General features: G+C 34.5%; 1 pseudogene across 1 annotated transcript in view; it reads right to left on the reverse strand.

Annotated features, from left to right (window-relative positions):
- LOC143245058 (stromal interaction molecule homolog) overlaps positions 1-18,512 on the reverse strand; it is a 58,912-nt pseudogene that overhangs the window by 17,136 nt on the left and 23,264 nt on the right. Inside the window, exon 4 of the transcript XR_013025454.1 lies at positions 249-363. The product of XR_013025454.1 is annotated as a stromal interaction molecule homolog (transcript). The remainder of the gene's footprint in view (positions 1-248; positions 364-18,512) is intronic.

Consider the following 18,512-nt stretch of genomic DNA (forward strand, 5'->3'; position numbering starts at 1 on the left):
CTAAAACCCCAAACTATCTAAGTATGATCATCCATGAAATTGTTATTGAAATTGTGATTTAATGGTTTTCATCTACTGATATCAATGATGTGTGGCTGTTAGTATCTGGGAAAGCTGAAGGTTCCAGTAAAGGTCCTAAAACCCCAAGTTAATGAAGTAAAATAATCTATGAAAATCTATCCTTTAAATTACAAGCTGAAGAAACACCATATCTCATATTAAAAAATACAAAATAACCTGCATCTCACCTTCAGATGTTTTCCATGATTTCCACAACTCATCAACACTAATGTATTTATCATTACCATGGAAACCCTTCTGTCTTTCATAACCATTTTCGTAATGGAGTTCATCTTGTAAGAACTGGAAAATAACATGCAGAATAAGAAAATATAAGAAAGAAAAATAGCAATAACAGTCTCACATATTTAAAAAGTACCATCAGTTTTGGTATAGTACTGAACTCAAAACAGAGTAACTTCAGTACAAATATTTATATAAATAAACAATTAACAAAATAATAAGAGATTTATCAAAATTAGTCTGTGCTATACAGAAAAGTTTATTCATGATCTTGCATGTAACTTTAAATCATAAAATACAAATTCATTTCTTCTTTCTTAAAGACAGAATATTTCAGATGCCTCACACTCACCATAAATTTGACTTTGATAAGCGCCATTCTTATTATTTGTATGGCATCTATGATCATTCCTTCATTATACCAATAACTATCCAATATCTTACAATCTGCATGACACTAACATGTTGAACACTTCCACAACTTATTCTTGACCTTTCATATATATGATATCTGATTTATCAAATATTCATTTCACTCTATATTACTGATTTTATGACACTTTGTGGTAGGGGAGAGTAAATAGCAGATATACAAGAATAATGAAAACAACTATAAATATACAACATGCAAACTGTACAACAGACAAGTATTTTTATTCTTCACATGAATATCACCTAGAACTGCAACTTACCAGAGTCTAAGACAGACTAACATCATCAATTTGCAAACATATCTCAAGTACAAGTACTTTTGTAACATGTGATCTTTTGTGTACAACAGACATGTACATTTTACTAAAAGCTTGCCATATTTCATGCAGAAAAATATACCAAATTCAGAATTATAGCATTTCTTCTCAAAAATGGGTTAGGTCTAATGGACTAGTCCTCCCATACATTCATGTAAACAAGAACAGAATATATTTCTATTAAAGAATATTTCATTCTTTCATACATTTGTTGGCATTGTAAGCATAACATAGGTAGTTGTGAACTTACTTAAATTATTGCCTTGGACAAACATAACCTACCACAGTGGCCATTCAATAAAAATTCTAATCACCTGTACCATTCTCTCCCTTTGAATTTAGACTAAAACCCAAGAGAAGTGGGAAAAGTTTATACAGTTTAGTATGTGCTAAGTTAACGGCCCTCAAATGTAATAAGACTGATCACTGACATAAGTTATCTAGAACGGTAGAAAATAATGCTATGATTCTGACGTGATAAAAAAATGTATTTATGAAAATCTTTCATATTTTCATCCAATGAATAAATACTTTCTACCTGTTTTAGCAGCCAGAAAGTTTAGATATTATTAGAGGTAATTGAAAAGTATGTGTAGAATAATGATATATATAATGCTTTAAAGAAAGCTTTTTATTGTTTGTGTGCATTTGTTACAGTTTAACTTCCACTGCTCTTTGGTTTTTTTGCTGCATTTTATTGAACTTCATAAATTCAGGCTTTTAACTTATTGTAGCAGATTCAATATTTCCTTTAACTGGTAAATTCCCATCAGAGAGAGTTTCAAAAGCTAGTTGACTAACAGAAATGAAAGCTACAGTGCAGCCTGAATTTATCTAAGAGTCAGTCTTAATTTAAAAAAAAAAAACAGTTTAAAAAACTTTCAATCTTCATTTATGTGTTTCAAGTTATGCATCTGAGTTCTTATTTTAATATTTAAGAATTTTCCAGCATCCAAAATAGGATGTTAAATTTTCAGATCAATTAGAGTTGAGATTTTATTTGACAATCAACATTATATGGCTGATGTCCATATTTATAACTAATAGAAAAGTCAGATTCTTGCTTACATAAATCCTACAAATTGTTGTACAGTCTTCATGCTCTAAACTGTTATTCAGTGATTTTTTCGTGATATGTGATAATCATTTTGTTGTTCAAATATTATTTATAGCTTACTTAGAAAGTGGGATAATTGATAGTAATAACTGTTAAATTTGTTTGCTCTAACATACATATTTGAAAAAGTGGCTTATGGAAAAATATCTATGATGTTTACTCAAGTGCAACAGACATTGGTTATTCAGTAATCAATACAGATCCTTTTTGGGATTTTTGGAACTATTTAACTAATTGTTATATGCTTTTAACAAAAGTAGTTAGAATGGAACACTTCTCAGCTTAGTCAAAAAATCTTTCATTGAAATAAAATATCTGATATTTCTTGAGCTTAAGCACCACATGAAACATCACATTTAGCAATCACATAATGTTTGTGTTAGCTCTGTGGGAAACACCTTATGGGTTCTCACTGAGATTTATTGCTATTGATGTGAAAATAGTTTTGATGCTTGTTTAGGAAGTTCTAGTGTTATGCAAATAACATATTAAAACTGACAGATGAAAGAAAGCTACTTTATTCTTTACATGAAAATTACCTTTGTCTCAGACTGACTCAGTAAAGACTTGAGAAATTCACAGAAAACCTTCAGTAAAAATACTTTATAACAAAAATCTAATTCATTGGATACAAGAGACAATAAAGTTTATTAAAAGCTTGAAAACTTCACTAAAATACACTTTGTAAATTATAAATTTTAGTAAACTTTAGTATGTATAGCTTCACAGGCATGAAGCCAACCAAGCCTGTGAACATACTATTAAATATAGCACTACTAAGTTAACGAATTTTTTTCTCCATAAATATTTCCACATTCATCAGTTTATTAAGTGTTAAGAGTAAACATGTGTCTGACAATTAGCCTCTTGTTTATTTTTGTGGTGGTCAGTAAATTTATTTGTAATTAATAATGTGATCAGCAAAGATTTTTTCTAGTCAAGAGGCCAAAGTTTTACCTGTGAACACCACATCATCATCATTCACCCATGTATATGGTCTTCTTAAACACACACTGAAAGATAACACTTGTGTTATCTCTGAAGTGTATTTTAAATCTAAAATTTGCTTTGAAAGAATTTAAACAAGAAAAAAAAAACTGAACATAAAGCTAGTTATTACATCAGTCTGTTAATATGTACCACAGTAAGAGAGGGTAGCATTATACAATGGGTTCTTTCTTATCATTTCTTTGAGTGCCCACATTGTATCCAGATCACAGATGGTCATTCCAGCAGAAAAATAACAAGAGGTATAACCTTAAGATATCACTAATCTGCCAGTGCAAAAGACTGCCATCCACCTTTCTATAGTGTGTTCTACTCTACAGCATTCTTTTCTACAAGAAAGCATACATAATACAACAGGAGAATAACCAAGAGAAATAGGTAAATGAACAAAAATAACTTAGCCACATTCATTGACTACTATTTTATTGTTGAAATTTCACAGAACTAGAAACATATATAAGTGAAAAGCTTTGAAAACTTGAAAAAAACTTGAAACATTTACCTTATAAACTAAAAGGAAATATAATAAATATGTGTTGGCATATTAAATACAGGTGAAGTTGGTATAATTTTAATAACATATATATGTCTCAAGTAATTACTTACTGATCTGTTATGTCAGTTCAGTAAACTAGTCTCAACATCTTACAAGTTTAACTGAAAAAAAATTTAAAGAACCTTAAATATAACTAACTTCTCTTTATTACATTGCTGTTTCTACAATTTACTTAAAACTGACATAATTTTTAAGTTGGTTCAATATAATACGAGGAATTGTAATGTTAAAAAGTAACCCAATCAATTACGAAAAAGATGTATAATGATAAAACAGTCCAACATTTAAAACACTACATATAATTACAACAACAAAGTATTATTGTTGGGTATATTTTGTTTATTAACTTATATGTTTATACTATTGTTTTATCAGAGAGAGAGTGTTGATGCCATATGATAAGTACCTGATTTAAAGTCTGGAATTTCAAAATTAGAAAATGACTATTAAAATGTGAGAGAAATATGTAGAAATTATTGATTAATTACTCAGTAGACCATTTAGTTACTTCAGAGATGTAAATTCTGAGTTTGTATGTTCAAATCCCCTTACATGCATTCAAATAAGGTTTTCCAATGTTTATTTCTTTGCTATTCCTATATTATGCTTGGGTTCATCCTCAGACATAGGCTGAAAGTAGTACTTAGAAAATTAAATGTGCAAAATATGAAGAAATGGAACCATTTGAACTAAGAGTTTTACCTCATTGTTTTATTACCATCTGATTCCTACAGCCTTTACACTATTAGCAAGATGTCATTTTATGTTGTAGTCGAAACACCAACTGTTCCATGGTTCAGTTCTTTGTAATAATTTATTTTACTAATCACTTGAGTTCTTCTACTCATGAATCAGATGGTGCTGATGTTTCCATTATCTACTAAATTTTAAATCATACTTTTAAAAGGAGTAGTCTTCAAGTTCAGTCTGGATTCTATTTTATTTTCATCAAAGTAATCCCTTGTGTGTGACAACAGTGTCATAACTGTTTCTGTGTTTGAGCAGTTTATTTTATTTGGCAACTTCTTTTGAATAATTTATTAAAAGGAAGAAATCAAAGTCTAATCTGTTTAATGATAACACTATGTAACAAAAGTTTTACTTTTTCTTGTTCCTGGACAGAAAGTGTTACTTCCCAATTGCTTATGCCTAAAGTAAAGGAAAAACATTTATTTTTCTCTTCAAACTTTGCTTTTGTGACCTAGGTAATGCAATTTTCAAATTCACCCATTTTCCAGAGCATTCCTGGTAGATTCAATGCTGAGTAGATGATAGAGAATTTTCTCAAACTTACAAGAATTTTCAAGAACTTTTTAGAATTTTCTAGAACTTTCCATAGTAATATATATATATATAGGACTCACCACTTCAGTTTAGTTCTAGCTGCCTAAGTGAATAGTTAGACCTATCTGATTTTATCAAAGACATCATCAAGAAGCTACAAGCATCCTCCAGATGCATACTGCTACGTATGTGGCCAATTTATCAAAATAAGACCAAAAAAAGTATTCTGTGACAGCATCTGCTAAAATGTGTGAAGCCTACAAGGCATATTTCAGCATGCCTGTCAGGGATCAAGACAAACCCTGGGCACTTCATTTTACCTGTGAGCAATGCAAAAAAAAACTCTAGAAGATAAGATGGACAATTTTTGCTTGCCTGAATAATAAAATTTTATATTATACAAATTTTAGACCTTTTAAAATTTAAATATCTTTTAATTTATTATTTTTTAATTTCCAAGAGTATAGAAAAAATATCACATAAAATATTTTGCATGAACCTCTTACACATTAGTTGTGGATGAAATAAATTTATTCTTCATAATAACAATTTTATTTTGCTCTTTTGCAGGATGGTACAGAGGGGAAAAAGAGCGCAATGAAGTTCGCAATTCTAAGAATTTAGCGTGAATCCACTGACCACTCAAGCAATTGCTACTTCTGCATGATGAACCCTTCCAAATGTCGGGCTGCATCTGCTATCATGTATCCGAACCTTCTATCGTCCATCGCCTCAGTGTCACACTGCCCTGAGCTCCCTGTATCCACTCTGCCAGTTGAAGCTCTGGTGAAGAACTACGGCAAAATGGGCTACAGGATGCCCCTGAAAGTCCATATCCTTGACGCTCATCTTGATAAATTCAAGGAGAACATGGAAGCATACTCAGAGAAGCTAGGCGAGAGCTTCCATCAAGATATACTGGACTTTGAACGCCGCTACCTAGGAGCGTATAACGAAAACATGATGGGAGACAATTTGGGGGCTGATACGTGAAAGTGATTTACATTACAGTGGCAAATCTCGAAAACCTACTCACTTCTAAACATTTTTGTATAACCTTAGTATAAATACACGTAAATCTTGATTCATATGTTGTTTTATTCAGACCCTATGTAAATGAAAATGTGCAAATTTGCTCGTTTTTACATAGAAAATAAATTAATTTCTAAATTTCATTATCCAGGTCACAAAAGCAAAGTTTGAAGGGAATAATGGCCATTTTCTGTACTTTTACAACATAAGCAATTAAGAAATACCACTTACTATCCAGGAAAAAAATTTGTTATATAGTGTAATGAAAGCGTTTTATTTCTTTTAGCACAAGTTCCACAAAACTAACATGGGGCTTCACTTGTCAAACAAATAATACATCCCAATTACTTAGTAACTTTCTAATGCATACAATAATTCTAATATTTCTTTAAAAAACATGCATTAAACAGCAAAAACAAAAAATTATAGACTGCGAGTGGTAGAATGCTGATGACTGTCTGCTTTCCTCTGGGTTCAGTGTTTTTCAATGCTTTTTGTTGTTTTTTAACTCGCGACACTCCTACACATTGTTTACAATTCCCTCGATATCTCTAAGCTAACGTTTTATAATTTAGTTAACACTGGCATAACAAAAGTGGGATAGGTCATAGAGAGGCCTTCCCATAGTGAGGAAGACATATAATAAAGAAAATAAAGCAAGATGGCTTGTAACAGTAACGACAAATTTGGCAAAAATTTAATTTTTCTTTAGTATACAAATACATTCATATACGTGATATAGCAACTTATTTATATATGTAAATATATTTTTAAACAACATTGTTCTCAAATCTCCCAGCAACCTGGTTCACAAACATTGCTCTAGCCCAGGGGTTCTTAACCAGGGGTGCCCGCACCCCTAGGGGGTGCGAAGATGATTCCCAAGGGGTGCGAGGATGCCCATGAATAATTAAAGCAAATCTATATTTTTACATAAGAGTATGCTTTATATTTCTCCTAAGAAGAAACATTTTTGCTTCAGCAGTGTTCCGAGATAAAGTTAAACCTAAACCTGATTTCCTAATGAAGTGGTAAAGTTGCATCAGATTCCAATACAGGGTAAACAAACGGGTATGTCATTTGGATAGACGAGGAAGGGACGCGTACAGGACACGTGCGCAACACGGAGAGAGAGGGAGGTTATCATCACGTCTCAGTCCACACCACCCATCCGTGCCATCAACACGTGAGTTATGGTCTCCCTGTTTCAATGTTATTTTTTTTCTGATGCATAACAGTAGGGTGGAAGATTGGTTATGTATTATTTTAAATTTTGCTTTCTACACATTTATTTAAATGAGCGATGGGTTGTTTACATAACATACATCATCACTGTAGCAGTGTAGCCGTTACAATATTTTCATAGAATGTATTGTCATGCCTACAAATCTACTGATTAAACCAGGAATTTCAGTCTCTCCATCACATATTTTAGAGATAATTCATAAAAAAAGAAAACACCTACACATGAATGTGTTTCTTTTCCAGATTTGTCTGCAGTATGTCGAAGAAACGAAAGTGGAATGACGAATATGTCAAGTTTGGTTTCACCTGTACTACAGAGAAGGATGGGACACAACGTCCACAGTGTATCCTGTGCAGCACACTCTTCTCCAATGCGAACTTGAAGCCATCAAAGCTTGATGAACATTTCAAGAACAAACAAGGTGGCAGGGATGCAGGAAATGACATTGTGACATTAAGGGTCAAAAGAGCTAGGTTTGATAAGGTTGGCACATTGCCGACTTATGGATTTTCGCCAACAGAGAAACCTTTACTGCGTGCTTCTTATGAAGTTGCATACCAGATTGCTAAATCAAAGAAACCCCATACAATTGGTGAGGAACTGATCAAGCCATGTGCCCTTGAAATGGCAAAGATTGTTCTCGGCAAGGAAGCTGAGAAGAAACTCCAACAAGTGTCTTTGTCAAATGATGTAATCCATAACCGAATCATCGACATGAGTGTTGACATCCTGGAACAAGTTATAGCTGACATCAAGGCTAGTCCAGTTAAGATTAGCCTACAAGTGGATGAATCAACAGATGTATCCAACTGTTGTCAGCTATTGGCAGTAGTTCGTTACGTGAAGGAGAAAAAAAAAAGAAAGTTTCCTTTTCTGTCAGTCCTTAAAGACAACTGCACAAGCTATAGATGTGCTTAACAAAATACAAGAATTTTTCTCAAGAAACGAACTTCACCTTGACAAAATTGGTTCAATATGTACAGATGGTGCACCAGCAATGCTGGGCAATCGTTCTGGGTTTGCTGCATTAATGAGGAAAGAAGTTCCCTAATCTGAAAATCACTCACTTCTTTCTTCATCGTCACTCTCTTGCAGCAAAGACATTGCCCCCAGATCTCAAGAAAACTCTGGATATTTGTGTCAAGGTTGTAAACTTTATTCGCAGCCGAGCTTTGAATCATCGATTGTTTCAGTCACTTTGTGAGGAAATGGGTCAGTAACACACTGTTCTTTTGTACCACACTGAAGTGAGGTGGTTGTCACGTGGTCGTGTGCTGTTTCGTGTGTTTGAACTGAGAGGAGAAATTCATCAGTTTCTCCGTGAAAGGGTACAAGAACTGGCTATATATTTCAAAGAACCTAGTTTTGTTCAGATGCTTGCCTATTTGGCTGATGTGTTTTTAGCTCTCAATGAACTCAATCTCTCTCTGCAAGGAAGGGGACTCAACATTGTGACTGCAAGCGCGAAATTGGCTGCATTCAAAGAAAAACTTGTCTTGTGGATAAAGCGTGTGAAGATGGGGAATTTGGCAAATTTCCCCTGCCTGGAAGAGACAGTCACAGAAAATTCTACCCTGCATCCAGACTTTGCTGCAAAAGTTGTTGAACATATGCAGATGCTGCGTACTTCATTTGAGGGTTAGTTCTCGTGTGGAGAGCTGCAAACCTATGACAACTGGATCCTGAATCCTTTCATGCAGAATTTGGAAGATGTCAGCGGCATCAAGGAAGATCTCATCGACCTTAGACACAATCGTGAAATCCAAATGGAGTTCACCAATAGTCAGCTGGAACACTTCTGGGCTTCTCAGCTGGAAGCATACCCTGCATTAGCGAAGAAAGCTCTTGAAGTGCTGGTACCATTTGCAACTACTTACTTGTGTGAACAAGGATTTTCTTGTCTACTTCACATCCAAACAAAATGCAGAAATCGGCTGAATTCTGAACATGACATGCGAGTGGCACTCAGTACAAAGACGCCAAGATTTGATGCCATCATAGAGAAAAAACAGCAGCAACGAAGTCACTAAGTTTACTGTGCATTACAGGCTAAATAAAAACATCATTAACAAAATTGAAATTAATTTTTCATTATGTACCCTGAATTTTTGTCTTGAAAAAAGGTATGCTGTATGTATGAAGATTAAAAAAAAATTTTTGATTACATCAACTTTGTATTTTTAGCTTTTTTTTATATTTAAGTTTCCAGGGGGTGCGAGAAATGATTACTGATTGGAAAGGGGTGCAAACACTGAAAAAGGTTAAGAACCACTGGTTTAAATGAAGGAATGCTCTATAGATATCTTTAACCTCAGTTAAAGCAGTAATTTTCAACTAAAAGATTACATTTTGTAGGTTTAGTAGTGAAGCTGTATTATTACAGCAGGCCTGGCATGGCCTAGTGCGTTAAGGCGTGTGCTTCGTAATCTGAGGGTCGCGGGTTCGCGCCCGAGTCGCGCCAAACATGCTCGCCCTCCCAGCCGTGGGGACGTTATAATGTGACGGTCAATCCCACTTTTCGTTGGTAAAAGAGTAGCCCAAGAGTTGGCGGTGGGTGGTGATGACTAGCTGCCTTCCCTCTAGTCTTACACTGCTAAATTAGGGACGGCTAGCACAGATAGCTCTCGAGTAGCTTTGTGCGAAATTCCAAAACAAACAAACAAACTATTACAGCATAACTGATGGTAAAATATTACAGCACAGCCACAGTTAATCAAGTGTGCAGTATTACAACGTGGATGCAATGCAGATGTTACAAAATTACAGCATCGTTGCAGGATATAAGTAGTGTTAATAACCGTGATATTCAATTTGTTTTGTTTGTTTTGTCTGAAGTTGTACCTACTTGTTCATCACTGGCATAACAACGAACAGACGAATGTTCTGGTTGCTGGGGTATACGAGAGACCATTCCAACGGTAACAGATAGCCTTTCAATTACCAATATCATTGGGTGATGAGACTTACAAACACTAGCAAAAGGATCAAACGACTAGCCATTGTGTATTGAAAACTTAAATGACGTCATCAATAAATTGAGAGAAAAATTAGTAAGACAAAACGTGACGGGACCTTTAAAACTTAAGATTACAGACATCAAATCCTTTTTTTAAAAAAAAAACAGGCGTTTTTCCTCTTAGCAAAAACAATATATATATATATACAGGATTTAATGAAATAAAAAAAATCAAACCAAAATAATATTTAAGAAACTTGATTCTCCAGTCCACATAAGCAAGTACAAGGAGGCTTTAAGATCAGACTGTGTATGAGAATGGCCAATACATATGTTACAGAAGAAAGAACTCGGGAATTAGCAAAGTGTATTAGAAATTTCATAGCCAATATCCAATAAGTAGCATAAGTGTACCTAAACCTAAGTAATTATTATTCTAAGTCTTTATAATTGCTTGTTTCGTAACGTGTATCCCATGACTTGAAATAGCTTTCACATGTATACTGAATATGGTCCAATCATCGAGAACCAAAAATTGAACATATGATTACAGGTGGTGACCACAAGACACGATAAAATTTAGGCTTAACAGCACAAAGATTATTATTCCCTGACGTCATAGAGAAAACAGTGTTTGTTACCAAGAGCACACTTGAGATCTTCAAACAATACTGAATGAATATAATCTACATCGATTGGACAATATCCTATTGAAAACATCTCAACACTTAGAAACTATCAGTCTCTGATGCCCTGGTGGGTCCAGTGCACAAAAAGACAAAACGTGGCACGTGCCATTTTATACGTGCTTTGTGATAAGACATTCATTTAAATACAGCTTATCAAAAGAATACATTTTTACTATGCTTGTCGATATGTGCACAAAGACTCACAGATTCAGACAATTAAATTCTCGGCGTAAACATGCTGAAAAACTTCGATTTTACAGCTAACTAAATAAAATTATTTTCATATTACTAAAACATTTATTTGATAATTTCAAACCTCCCCTTTTATTTCACTTCCTGGAAAACAACTACTTTCCTTTTATCCCTGATAATAACAAAATGTTAAAAAGTGGTTGCTTGTTGAATTTCGCGCAAAACCACACTTGGGATTTCTACAAGGGATTTGACGTTATAAGTAGAGAAACCCGAACACAAAGAAATTAGTAAAAGCTCTAATAATCAAAATTATAAAGTATTTCTTAAACAAGTATTAATTATCTTCGCTCTATTAATATAATTACAAGGAGAAAACATCTTCATCACAATTTTCATTAGTTTAAACACGTAATTAAAACAAAATATATACATTTTACGCCATCTAGGACAACTGCTCGTACGTTGTACGTGCTGAAGTATTGTTGCAATTTTGAATTTTAGTTCTGTAATTCTGTGTGTGTGTTGTGAAAATTATGCTGCTACAATTAAAGTACGTGTTTTTTTAGGATTGTTACAAGTTTTGCTGCTAATAATACATATTTATTTTACTTTTTTTATCATCAATTATCACCAAACTGATGTGTTGTGAAACGTGGTGTTCGTCCGAAAATTTGAATGTTTCCCGCTTGAAAAGTTGCACACTCAGGTAATGCTCAACATTCCCTTTTGAAATGACAGCGAACGGTCTTGAATAATGTTAATGCCAAATTTTATTTCGCAAGCAGAATATTCTACACTAAATTATTAGGAAATAATCAATCTATCATCCATAATTCAAAATGTGTTGTAACTTAAAAAAAAAAAAATGTTGATTTATCATATGTTACTGTTGGGCAACTTAATTTAATGATGTTTAATAAATAGTAGATGATTTATGAGCTCAATCGTACAAGTCTTTGAAAATGTACCACATTTAAAATTTATTACAAAAATGTCTGGATAAAGAGTACACATGTTTTTTTTTATATTTATATCTGTAAAATAAAATGGAGTTTTCATTACATTTAACGACAGTTGCTAATACATATAATTAATCATGTAATTAGAAACTATTTTATCCTAGAAGAACTGAATTGTCATTTAGGTTTTTCCAGCTATGGGAAAATGTTGCAAATAAACATTTTCTGTAGACTTGTAACTTTATTATGTTGTGTGTGTGTTTTTTTTTTATAGTTACAATCTGTGCTTTGTCCATCGCGGGTAATTGAACCCCGGATATTAGCTTTGAAACGTTTGGAATGTTAATACCAAACCACCAAGAATATTTATTTATAAGATAGACATATTATTTTAACAACTTGTTACTTGTACTCCCTAATAATTACATTTTTGTGTAAAAGTAAATCCAACTATTCGTAACTGCTACAACAGGAGTATCGCGTCTTTGTCTGTTTTAGAGGATTGCGTTTGTGTTTTCTGATAGCAAAGCCACATCGGGGAATCTGCTGGTTTTAGAGGAGAGACACATTGGGTTATCTGCTTTGTCCACCGCAGTGAATCGAATCCCGAATGTTAGCGTTCTAAGTCCACAGACTCAACGCCATTTCACGTGGGAATATCATGTGTTTTGCATGTTATTTAATATATTGGTAAAATTAACAAAATATGATGAAGGGAAAGATTGTTTGTTTGTTTGTTGAATTTCGCGCAAAGCTACTCGAGGACTATCTGCGCTAGCCGTCCCTAATTTAGTAGTGTAAGACCAGAGGGAAGGCACCGCCAGTTCTTGGGCTACTCTTTTACCAACGAATAGTGGGATTGAGCATCACTTATAACGTCCCCACGGCTGAAAGGGCGAGCATGTTTGGTGCAACCGGCATTCGAACCCGCGACCCTCAGATTACAAGTCGAACGCCTTAGCCCACTTGGCCATGCTGGGCCACGAAGGGAAAGAAATATGAAACGTTTCTTTCACACGAGTATAAGTGCTTTATTGCAGATTTTAATGAATAAAGAATGTGTTATAGATTATAGATTAGTTTGGTTTTTATGAGATAAATACGTAAATAGTAATTGATAAAACTCCAATTGGAGTAAGATATCGAATTTACTAATCTGTCAAAACTGGAATGGAAAGTCATGTAAATATTAACAGTTAACAGTACAGTATCTTACTGTTTTTGTTTTTGAATTTCGCACAAAGCTACTCGAGGGCTATCTGTGCTAGCCGTCCCTAATTTAGTAGTGTAAGACTAGAGGGAAGGCAGCTAGTCATCACCACCCACCGCCAACTCTTGGGCTACTCTTTTACCAACGAATAGTGGGATTGACCGTGACGTTATAACGCTCCCACGGCTGAAAGGGCGAGCATGTTTGGCGCGACGGGGATGCGAACCCGCGACCCTCAGATTACGAATGGAGCGCCCCAACCACTTAGCCATATTTGTAAAAGTTCTACAGAAAACCATTGTTGTCCGTAAAATTATGCTGCTACAATTAAAGTACGTGTTTTTTTTTTTTTTCAGGATTGTTACAAGTTCTGCTGCTAATAATACATATTTATTTTACTTTTTTCATCATCAATTATCACCAAACTGATTTCATAATGAATTGTTCCTTACACGGTTTTCTTACTGTTTTTGTCATAAACCAAACAATATTTCCCAATACACAGTAGAAATACTACACGCATACATATTTTAGTTTTAGTAGCGATACAAACTGCTTAATTTGTTATGATGGTTTGGGTCGTTTCTCTTGAGCTGCATAATGTGAAGGTTAAAATAATATTTCACGTATAGCACACAGATATCGCTTTCTCCAACTGGCTTGATTCATGTTGGTACTTCGGTCATTGTGTGCAATCTGGGACGGTCAGACTCAATTCAGAGCTCTACCTCCTTCCTTGACTATTTTAAAATATCCAACTGTTTAATTGCTATAGACCTATTAAAGAAATCAGGCTTGAACACTAATGTATAAACACCAAGCAGAAATACTAGTTTCATTTCCTCTGGGCCCGGCATGGCCAAGCGTGTTAAGGCATTCGACTCGTAATCCGAGAGTCACGGGTTCGAATCCCGGTCGCACCAAACATGCTCGCCCTCCCTGCCGTGGGGGCGTTATAATGGTACGATCAATCCACTATTCGTTGGTAAAAGAGTAGCCAAAGAGTTGGCGATGGGTGGTGATGACTAGCTGCCTTCCCTCCAGTCTTACACTGCTAAATTATGGACGGCTTGCTCAGATAGCCCTCAAATAGCTTTGCGCGAAATTCAAAAAACAAACATTTCCCTCTTCAAGGTCATGTACTGGTTTAATGCTTGTGTATTTACACGTATGAAATTAATATTTGTTAATATTTGTACTCTGTAAACTGTGATGATTATTCAATTCTGTATTATCTGTAATTTCTTTATGTGCTACTTAAGTCCAAGCAGTACAGGCATATTCCATTACCGGTCTAATGTTTTGTTTGTAATTTTAATTATACCTTCTGGTGTGGCTTCCCAGGATTTACCTCTTAACATAGTTTGCCCGTTGCCAGACTTTATTCCTAATTTTAGTAATACGATTATTCTACGTTTATTTGGAGTCACAAGTTATAACAAGGAATTTTTCTGATGTGATATTTTGAAGTTCAAATATATTTTAATCGATTTTGAAAACGGGACAAGGTTTGTTTTAGGAACATTTATTTTTATCCTGTGCTTTTGTCAACATTCGATAACATTGTGTAACACACAATTTTATTCCTGGATAGTATGTTTTATTTCTTAATTGATTATATTGTAAAAGTACAGAAAATGGCCGTTATTCACTTCAAACTTTGCTTTTGTGACATGGATTATGAAATTTAGAAATTAACTTATTTTCTATGTAAAAACAGACAAATTTGCACATTTTTATTTACATAAGGTCTGAATAAAACAACATATGAATCAAGATTTACATGTATTTATACTTAAGTTGAACAAAAATGTTTAAAAGTCAGTAGTGTTTAGAGATTTGTGACTTTAATGTAAATTACTTTCACGTATCAGGCCCCAAATATAGTCTCCCATTATATTTTCGTTATACGCTCCTTGATAGCGACGTTCAAAGTCCAGTATATTTTGGTGGAAGCACACGTCTTGCTCCTCCAAACATGCTCCCATGTTCTCCTTCAATTTATAAAGATGAGTGTGAAAGATATGGAGTTTCAGGGACATCCTGCAGCCAAATTTGCCATAGTACTTCACCAGAGCCTTAACCATTTCTACGTAATTTTCGGCCTTGCGACTGCCCAAGAAGCTCCGAACCACCGCGATAAAGTTGCATCAAGCTTTTTTTCCCTTCCCACTGAGTTTCTTGGGAAATTCTGTGCACTCCAGGATCTTCTTTATTTGTGGTCCAACAAAGACACCAGCTTTGACCTTTGCCTCAGTCAGCTTAGGGAAGAAGTCTCGAAGGTACTTGAAGGTTGCAGACTCCTCATCAAGAGCTGTGACAAATTGTTTCATGAGACCCAATTTTATGTGCAATGGTAGGAACAACACTTTCTGGAGGTTCACCAGTGCCTCACTTTTGACGTTATGCTTCCCCACAGAGAATTCAGTGGTTGTGGCCAGTGCTTCCTGTTGTAGTACGCTGCGGTGTCCCTGTTGTCCGAAGGAAAAAGATAACAGGGAAACTTGGTAAAGCCTCTTTGGAGACCCATCAGGAATACTGCTATTTTGAAGTCTCCGATAACCCCCCATCCATACTCATCATACTTCAAGGCTTCTAACAAGGTCTTTGAGGTGCACCGAATTTTAAAAGGTCTAAAATTTGTATAATATAAAATCTTACTATTCAAGCAAGCAAAAACTGTCCGTCTTATTTTTTTGCAGTGTTCGCAGGTAAAATGAAGTGCCCAGGGTTTGTCTTGATCCCTGACAGGCATGCTGAAATATGCCTTGTAGGCTTCACACGTTTTAGCAGATGCTGTCACAAAGTATGTTTTCGCTCTTGTCTTGAAAAAATGGCCACATACATAGCAATATGCGTTTGGAGGATGCTTGTAGCTTCTTGATGATGTCTTTGATAAAATCAGACAGGTCTATGTATTCACTTAGGCAACTAGAACTAAACTGAAGTGGTGAGTCCCTATATATATTACTATGGAAAGTTCTAGAAAATTCTCGTAAGTTCTACAACATTCTTGAAAGTTCGAGAATATTCTCTATCAGCTACTCAGCACTGAATCTACCTGGAATGTTCTGAAAAATGGATAAATTTGAAAATTTCATTACCCAGGTCACAAAATCAAAGTGTGAAGAGCAAAATAGGTCTTTTCCATTTATTTTAGCATAAGCAATTAGGAAATAACACTTTCTGCCCAGGAACAAGAAAAAGTAAAAATTTATTACATGGTGTAAATTGATTCAAAATGGACTGTAAATTTGTAACTGCAGTTAAGGGAGTTGCAGAGCTTTTCTGAATCGCCACATCGTCTGCAAATTGTGATGTTAAACTAAAATTACGATCATCTAATGGCATATAGCTTATGTGCATGAAAACAAGAGTAGGGTTAATTACCCGCCACTGGGAAAAACCTCCCTCGTGAATAAAATACTGTGAATAGGAGCCCTGCCCATCCAATCTCTGTTTTCTATGTTTTTATAGGTTAGTCAACCAGCTAGTAACACTAGTCGGTATTTCTGTTTCAATTTATATCTTACACAATTATAGCAAACAGTGTCGAATGATTTCTGTATATCGCGAAAGCAGGCGATAGTGCATTTCTTTCCATTAAAACCATCTATTACAGTTTCAGTTAATCTAATCCAATGATCTGTTGTTTACAGAAGTTTCCTGAAACCCTTTTGAAAGTCAACTAATTTTGATGTGATGTCTAGGAAAATGGAGATCCTATTGCTAATAATTCTAAAATTTTGCCTATACAACTAACTAGTCAGACTGATAGATCGTTATCTTCTATATTTATTCGCTGGTTTGCCTTCCTTTAGAAACATTAGAACATTCGCTCTCTTTCTGTTGAAATATAACCAGAGTTGAGGGACAAATTAAATGGTCAAACAAACGCTGAGCACCCTTTTTAAGAGGAAGGGCTTGTATTCCATTGTTACCTATAGATATGTTTTTGACTTAATGTATGTAAGTAATTCTGTGTTATTCTACTTCTATAATGGTTGTTACTGGAATTTTGAGGATTTGTCACAGTTGCTGGGAAATTTGATGTGTATATGTTTAGTTTGTTCAATAGACTCGTTTACTGTGTTAAAATAGTGTATTTATTTTAAATTTCGCGCAAAGCTATCTGCGCTAGCCGTGCCTACTTTAGCAGTGTAAGACCAGAGGGAAGGGTAGCAAGTCATCACTACCCACCGCCAACTCTTTGGATACCATTTTACCAACGAATTGTGGGATTGACTGAAACATTATAACACCACACGGCTGAAAGGCGAACATGTTTAGTGTAACGGAGATTCGATCCCGCAGCCTTCAGATCACAAGTCGAGCGCCCTGACCACTTGGGGCATACCGGGTCAGATAGTTTGTGTCTATGTTTGGTTCACTGTGCGTTTTAAAGGGTTTTCTCAACTGCTCTTTAAAAACATTAATTGTTTGTTCGTTTATACATGCTATTTTATTTTCGTGATTTAAGATCGGGTGTGTTGTATTAGTGTTTTGACTGTGTGTAAATTGGTTTGGGTCTGTTCAAACCTTCTTCGGTTCTATATGATCGTTTAATTTTTAACAGTGACTGACGTATTTATCTCGTTTAAATTGTTTCATTTGGTTTCTTATTGTGTTAATTTGAGTTTTGATATACAAGTCTCTTGTATTGTCTTCTCAGGTGTCGGCTTTCCTTTATTATGTTTATTATTTGTGCATGAGGTAATATCTCTCTTGAACTGTATATTGTTTTTTGCTGCAGATTTGACAGTAACTGTTTGATAGTAATCAATATCAGATGATTTTTGCTGCACTTATTGTTCATTATAGTAACAAATGATCTGGTAAGTTTATTATAATTAAATTTTGGTTTTCTTTTGGGTTTATTGTCATGTGGTTCGAGATCGACGACACGCGTTATTTATAAATAATTGCTTGTAGATGAAATACGACATTAAAACTTCAACACTTATTGCTAATTTATGATTAATTTATATAAAAATTCAGTAAATCTCTGGTACCATATGAAAAACTTGTGTGTGAAATGAAATTATCCAAGAAACAGTCTCCAATTTCAAAACTTATAATGGTTTCGTTCAATCTGATGTAGTTATATGGTATCCAACATCTTGATGTTTACTATTAAGATCTCCAATTATAAATAAACGTTTATAATACTGATTTAGTTTGTTTAGTAAATTAATATCTTCTAATTGG

This window comes from Tachypleus tridentatus, chromosome 2 (assembly GCF_004210375.1).
Source record: "Tachypleus tridentatus isolate NWPU-2018 chromosome 2, ASM421037v1, whole genome shotgun sequence".
Classification (NCBI taxonomy): Eukaryota; Metazoa; Arthropoda; class Merostomata; order Xiphosura; family Limulidae; genus Tachypleus; species Tachypleus tridentatus.